The sequence below is a fragment of the Somniosus microcephalus genome, chromosome 31 (genome assembly GCF_052327205.1).
Source record: "Somniosus microcephalus isolate GS21.2 chromosome 31, FLI_Smic_1.0, whole genome shotgun sequence".
NCBI lineage: Eukaryota > Metazoa > Chordata > Chondrichthyes > Squaliformes > Somniosidae > Somniosus > Somniosus microcephalus.
Genome location: NC_141017.1, coordinates 41,488,494 through 41,494,911, shown reverse-complemented (window position 1 = coordinate 41,494,911; position 6,418 = coordinate 41,488,494).

The window sequence follows — 6,418 nt, the reverse complement described above, 5'->3', positions numbered from 1 at the left end:
CAGGTGCCTAGATAGATCTGGATGTGCCTTTTAGTCCTCGTCAGTCAGGGTTTCATGAATAATAGTGTGCTGCGTCCTGCACAACATTGTGCAGCAGAGAAGATTGCAGGTGGAGGAGGACGAAGGAGCTCATCACTCACCTTTGGATGAGGAGAACATAGAGGAGGAGTAGGATGAAGGTGGAGCACCCATCGACAGACCAGCCGTTTACATTGCTGCCAAGGATGCCCTAATATCACAAAGGTTCACCTAGTGTGAAACATAAATGAAATACTGCAGCCTGCTCCTACCACCAGGACCACCCCGCCCCCCGCTTTACACTAAGCAGTCCTTGAACCATTCATCCATCCATTGCCCCATGGCAACATCATCGCCAGACATGGGATCAGCTAGCACATGTACACTGACCACACCCAGCTCTACCTCTCCACAACCTCTCTCGACTCCTCCACCACTTCTGTGTTCTTAAACTGCCTGAGCTACAATTTCTTCCAGTTAAACATTGGGAAGACCAAAGCCATTGTCTTCAGCTTCTGCCACAGATTCTGTACCCTTGCTACTGATTCCATCCTCTTCCCCGGTCACTGAACTAGATTGTTTTAAACCTCATCTGTTCCATCTTGAGCTGAGCTTCTGGCCCAATATCCAAAGACCGCCTACTTCCATCCGCACAAGCTTATCTTCCACACAACCCTCATCCATGCTTTTGTCACCCTCAGACCCGACTCTTCCATTGCTCTCCTGGCTGGCCTGCCATCCTCCACCCTCTAACCTTCAGCTCATCCAAAACTTTGCTGCCTGTATCCAATCCCACTCACCCATCACTCCGTCCTTGCTGACATACATTGCTTCCCGTTTTCCCTCCCCAGTGCCTCAAAAAAAAATTTGTTTTATCCTTGTGCTTAAATCTCTTCATGGCCTTGCCCCTCCTTATCTCTGTAGCCTTCTCTAGCGCTACAACTTCTCGAGCTGTCTTTTCTACCAGCTCCGGCCTCTTGTGCTTCCACCCTCCCAGTGCTCCCCCATTGATGGCCGTGCCTTTAGCCACCTCGACTTCACGCTCTGGATTTCTGCCCCTAATACCTACTGCCTCTCCAACTCTTTGACCAAGCTTTTGGCCACCCCTCCTAATATCGCCGCCTTTGACTCATTGCCAGTTTGTTTTCTGAATGTGCCTCTATAAAATGCCTTGGGATATTTTTCTATGTTCAAGGTGTTGTACAAATGCTAGTTGTTATTGTAGTTTATAATTCACGCTATGTGTTCAAAATTGCACTTTTACACAAGCTTTAGTTTGTCAAGGTAAATATTTGAATGTAGATGTGGCTGGAATTTAGATACTAGACTTGGCAAAGGAAGCTCCCATTTAAAGCACCAGCTTTGTAAATATGCTTATGGTTTGGAGGATTGACCTCACTGAACTTGTGGCAGAACACAAAAAGCAGCTCAGTAACATGCAAGCCTGGCTCTGCAAGGATTCGTCACTCCTGGCTGTCTGAAGGAGCCGAAGAAGAATATTAGAGAAAATCTTTGGTTGATATGCTGAAGAATTCCACAAAGATGTGTTTCCTGCTCTGCATGCCCTAATCCCTGCGAAACCCATATGCCTGACCTCATCCACGCTAATTGAACTGTCCTTTGGATTGTGTAGAATGTGCATTGCGTACTCCCTTGTTGTTTGTTGGATCTTCAATATCAATGAGATTTTCTGCCTTCTGTCGTATCATTTAACATAGTCCAGAAGACTTTTTTTTTATTCGTTCATGGGATCTGGGCGTCGCAGGCAAGGCCAGCATTTATTGCCCATCCCTAATTGCCCTCGAGAAGGTGGTGGTGAGCCACCGCCTTGAAACGCTGCAGTCCGTGTGGTGAAGGTGCTCCCACAGTGCTGTTAGGGAGGGAGTTCCAGGATTTTGACCCAGCGACGATGAAGGAATGGCGATATACTTCCAAGTCAGGATGGTGTGTGACTTGGAGGGGAACTTGGAGGTGGTGGTGTTCCCATGCGCCTGCTGCCCTTGTCCTTCTAGGTGGTAGAGGTCGCGGGTTTGGGAGGTGCTGCCGAAGAAGCCTTGATGAGTTGCTGCAGTGCATCTTGTAGATGGTACACACTGCAGCCACGGTGCGCCGGTGGTGGAGGGAGTGGATGTTTAAGGTGGTGGATGTGGTGCCAATCAAGAGGGCTGCTTTGTCCTGGATGGTGTCGAGCTTCTTGAGTGTTGTTGGAGCTGCACTCATCCAGGCAAGTGGAGAGTATTCCATCACACTCCTGACTTGTGCCTTGTAGATGGTGGAAAGGCTTTGTGTTGTAAAGTTTGATGTCAATTTAAGTACTTGTGATTGTTTCTGGCGCATTGTCAGCTACTTAGTGCAAATACTAGTATAAGGAGCAAGAGAAGAAAGTTCAGAGGAACAATCCAAAATTGATAATATAGAGAAAATTAAAAATAATGGATTAAATATAATTCTGCTGGGTGTGCAAAAAAGATGGTATGTTTTTAAACAGTGTAGATTCATGGATTCAAGCAATGCAGACAACAGCAACTTGCATTTATATAGCGTCTTCAAACAAAATTTGACACCGAGCCACATAAGGAGATATTAGGGCAGATGACCAAAAGCTTGGTCAAAGAGGTAGGTTTTAAGGAGTGTCTTAAAAGAGGGTAGAGAGGCGGAGAGGTTTAGGGAGGGAATTACAGAGCTTAGTGCCTAGGCAGCTGAAGGCACGGCCACCAATGGTGGAGCGATTAAAAGCGGGGATGGGCAAAAGGCCAGAATTGGAGGAGCGCAGCGAGCTCGGAGGATTGTACAGCTGGAGGAGTTTACAGAGATAGGGAGGGGTGAGGCCATGGAGGGATTTGAAAATGAGGATGAGAATTTCAAAATCGAGGTGTAGCAGGACCGGGAGCCAATGTATGTCAGCGAGTACAGGGGTGATGGGTGAACGGGACTTGGTGCGAGTTAGGACACGGGGCAGCGAGCACAGGGGTGATGGGTGAACGGGACTTGGTGTGAGTTAGGACACGGGGCAGTGAGCACAGGGGTGATGGGTGAACGGGACTTGGTGTGAGTTAGGACACGGGGCAGTGAGCACAGGGGGTGATGGGTGAACGGGACTGGGTGTGAGTTAGGACACGGGGCAGTGAGCACAGGGGTGATGGGTGAACGGGACTTGGTGCGAGTTAGGACACGGGGCAGTGAGCACAGGGGTGATGGGTGAACGGGACTTGGTGCGAGTTAGGACACGGGGCAGTGAGTACAGGGGTGATGGGTGAACGGGACTTGGTGCGAGTTAGGACACGGGGCAGCGAGCACGGGTGATGGGTGAACGGGACTGGGTGTGAGTTAGGACACGGGGCAGCGAGTACAGGGGTGATGGGTGAACGGGACTTGGTGCGAGTTAGGACACGGGGCAGCGAGCACAGGGGTGATGGGTGAACGGGACTTGGTGTGAGTTAGGACACGGGGCAGTGAGCACAGGGGTGATGGGTGAACGGGACTTGGTGTGAGTTAGGACACGGGGCAGTGAGCACAGGGGGTGATGGGTGAACGGGACTGGGTGTGAGTTAGGACACGGGGCAGTGAGCACAGGGGTGATGGGTGAACGGGACTTGGTGCGAGTTAGGACACGGGGCAGTGAGCACAGGGGTGATGGGTGAACGGGACTTGGTGCGAGTTAGGACACGGGGCAGTGAGTACAGGGGTGATGGGTGAACGGGACTTGGTGCGAGTTAGGACACGGGGCAGCGAGCACGGGTGATGGGTGAACGGGACTTGGTGCGAGTTAGGACACGGGGCAGCGAGCACGGGGTGATGGGTGAACGGGACTTGGTGCGAGTTAGGACACGGGGCAGCGAGCACAGGGGGCGATGGGTGAACGGGACTGGGTGTGAGTTAGGACACGGGGCAGTGAGCACAGGGGGTGATGGGTGAACGGGACTTGGTGTGAGTTAGGACACGGGGCAGTGAGCACAGTGGGTGATGGGTGAACGGGACTTGGTGTGAGTTAGGACACGGGGCAGTGAGCACGGGGTGATGGGTGAACGGGACTCGGTGTGAGTTAGGACACGGGGCAGTGAGCACGGGGTGATGGGTGAACGGGACTCGGAGCGAGTTAGGACACGGGGCAGTGAGCACAGGGGGTGATGGGTGAACGGGACTGGGTGTGAGTTAGGACACGGGGCAGTGAGCACGGGGTGATGGGTGAACGGGACTCGGTGTGAGTTAGGACACGGGGCAGTGAGCACGGGGTGATGGGTGAACGGGACTCGGAGCGAGTTAGGACATGGGGCAGTGAGCACAGGGGGTGATGGGTGAACGGGACTGGGTGTGAGTTAGGACACGGGGCAGTGAGCACAAGGGGTGATGGGTGAACGGGACTTGGTGCGAGTTAGGTTACGGACAACAGAGTTTTTGATGAGCTCAAGTTTTTGGAGGGTGGAAGGTGGGAGTCCGACCAGGAGAACATTAGAATGGTCAAGTCTGGACATACCAAAGGCATGGATGAGGGTTTCAGCAGCAGATGAGCTGAGGCGGGGCGAAGATGGGCGATGTTACGGAAGTAGGCGGCCTTGGTGATGGAGCGGATATGTGGTTGGTAGCTCATCTCCGGTTCAGATACAATACCAAGGTTGCGAATGGGCTGGTTCAGCCTCAAGCAGTTGCCAGGGAGAGAGGGATGGAGTTGGTGGCTAGGGAACAGAGTTTGTGGAAGGGCCTGAAGACAATGGCTTTGGTCTTCCCAGTATTTAGTTGGAGGAAATTTCTGTTCATTCAGTACTGGATGTCGAACAAGCAGTGTGACAAATCAAAGACCGTGGAGGGGTTGAGAGAGGTGGTGGGGAGGTAGAGCTGGGAGTCGTCAGCATACACGTGGAACCTGACATTGTGTTTTCAGATGATATCGCCGAGGGACAATATGTAGATGAGATATAGCAGGGGGTTCAACGATAGATCCTTGGGGGCCTCCAGAGGTACCAATGCAGAAGCAGGAGGAGAAGCCATTACATATGATTTTCTGGCTATGACTGGATAGATAAGAATGGAACTAGATGTAGAAATGCACTGCACAACAGAATGACACTGCAGACTGGGAACAATTTGAAGTGATGTCGTTCTTGGCAGGCACATCCACAGATGTGGTTGTCCAGACAACCCTTTTAATTGACCTAAATGATGAAGATTAATGCACAGCATGATGCTTTGGAGCTAGAACGGAGATCCCATTGAGGGACCAAATCTATACCATTTAAATCCAAATTCCCTCCTGTCGCTCAGTGACAAAGTGGATGCTCAGCTGACATTCAAGTGTTTGTTTCCTTGTTCAATAAAATAATCCCCAAAGCTTCCTGCTTCTGAGCTGAAATATATAGGAGCTTGCTTCAGCCCACTTGTCTGCCCTTGGAGAGGAATTCAAACCTGGACTCCCATCTGTTTTTTATTTAGAGCTTGCACAGTCAGAAAGTGATTTAGTTAAATCCGAAACTAGGGTCTTAAATCTAAACAAAGCAAACTACATGGGTATGGGGGGCGAGTTGGCTACGGTAGATTGGGAAACTACATTAAAAGATATGATGGTGGACAAGCAATGGCTAGCATTTAAAGAATTAATACATATTTACAACAAATATACCTTCCTTTAAGGCACAAAAACCCCACAGGAAAAGTAGTCCAACTGTGGTTAACGAGAAGTTCAAGATAGTATTAAATCAAAGGAAGAGGCTTACAATGTTGCCAAAAAGAGGAGTAAGCCTGAGGATTGGGAGGATTTTAGAATTTGGCAAAGGAGGACCAAGAAATTGATGAGGAAAGAGAAAATAGAATATGGGAGTAAATTAGCAAGCGACATAAAAACAGATTGTAAACATTTCTACAGGTATGTAAATAGGACGAGATTAGTGAAAGTAAACGTGGGCCCGTTAGAGGCAGAGACAGGAGAAATTATAATGGGCAACAAGGAAATGGCAGAGACATTAAACAAATACTGTACTTTGTATCTGTCTTCACGGTAGAAGACACAAAAAACATTTCGGAAATAATAGGGAACCAAGGGTCTAGAGAGAATGAGGAACTGAAAGAAATTAGTATAAGCAAAGACATAGTACTGGAGAAATTAATAGGACTAAGTGGCAACAAATCACCTGGACCTGATGACCTGCATCCTAGGATTTTAAACGAGGTAGCTGCAGAGATAGTGGATGCACTGGTATTAATCTTCCAGAATTCCCTAGATTCTAGAACAGTCCCCAAGGATTGGAAGGTAGCAAACATATCCCCGCTATTTAAGAAAGGAGGAAGAGAAAAAAACGGGGAACTATCGGCCAGTTAGCCTGACATCAGTAGTAGGCAAAATGCTAGAATCTATTATTAGGGACGTGGTAACAGGGCACTTAGAAAATCATAATATGATTAGGCAGAG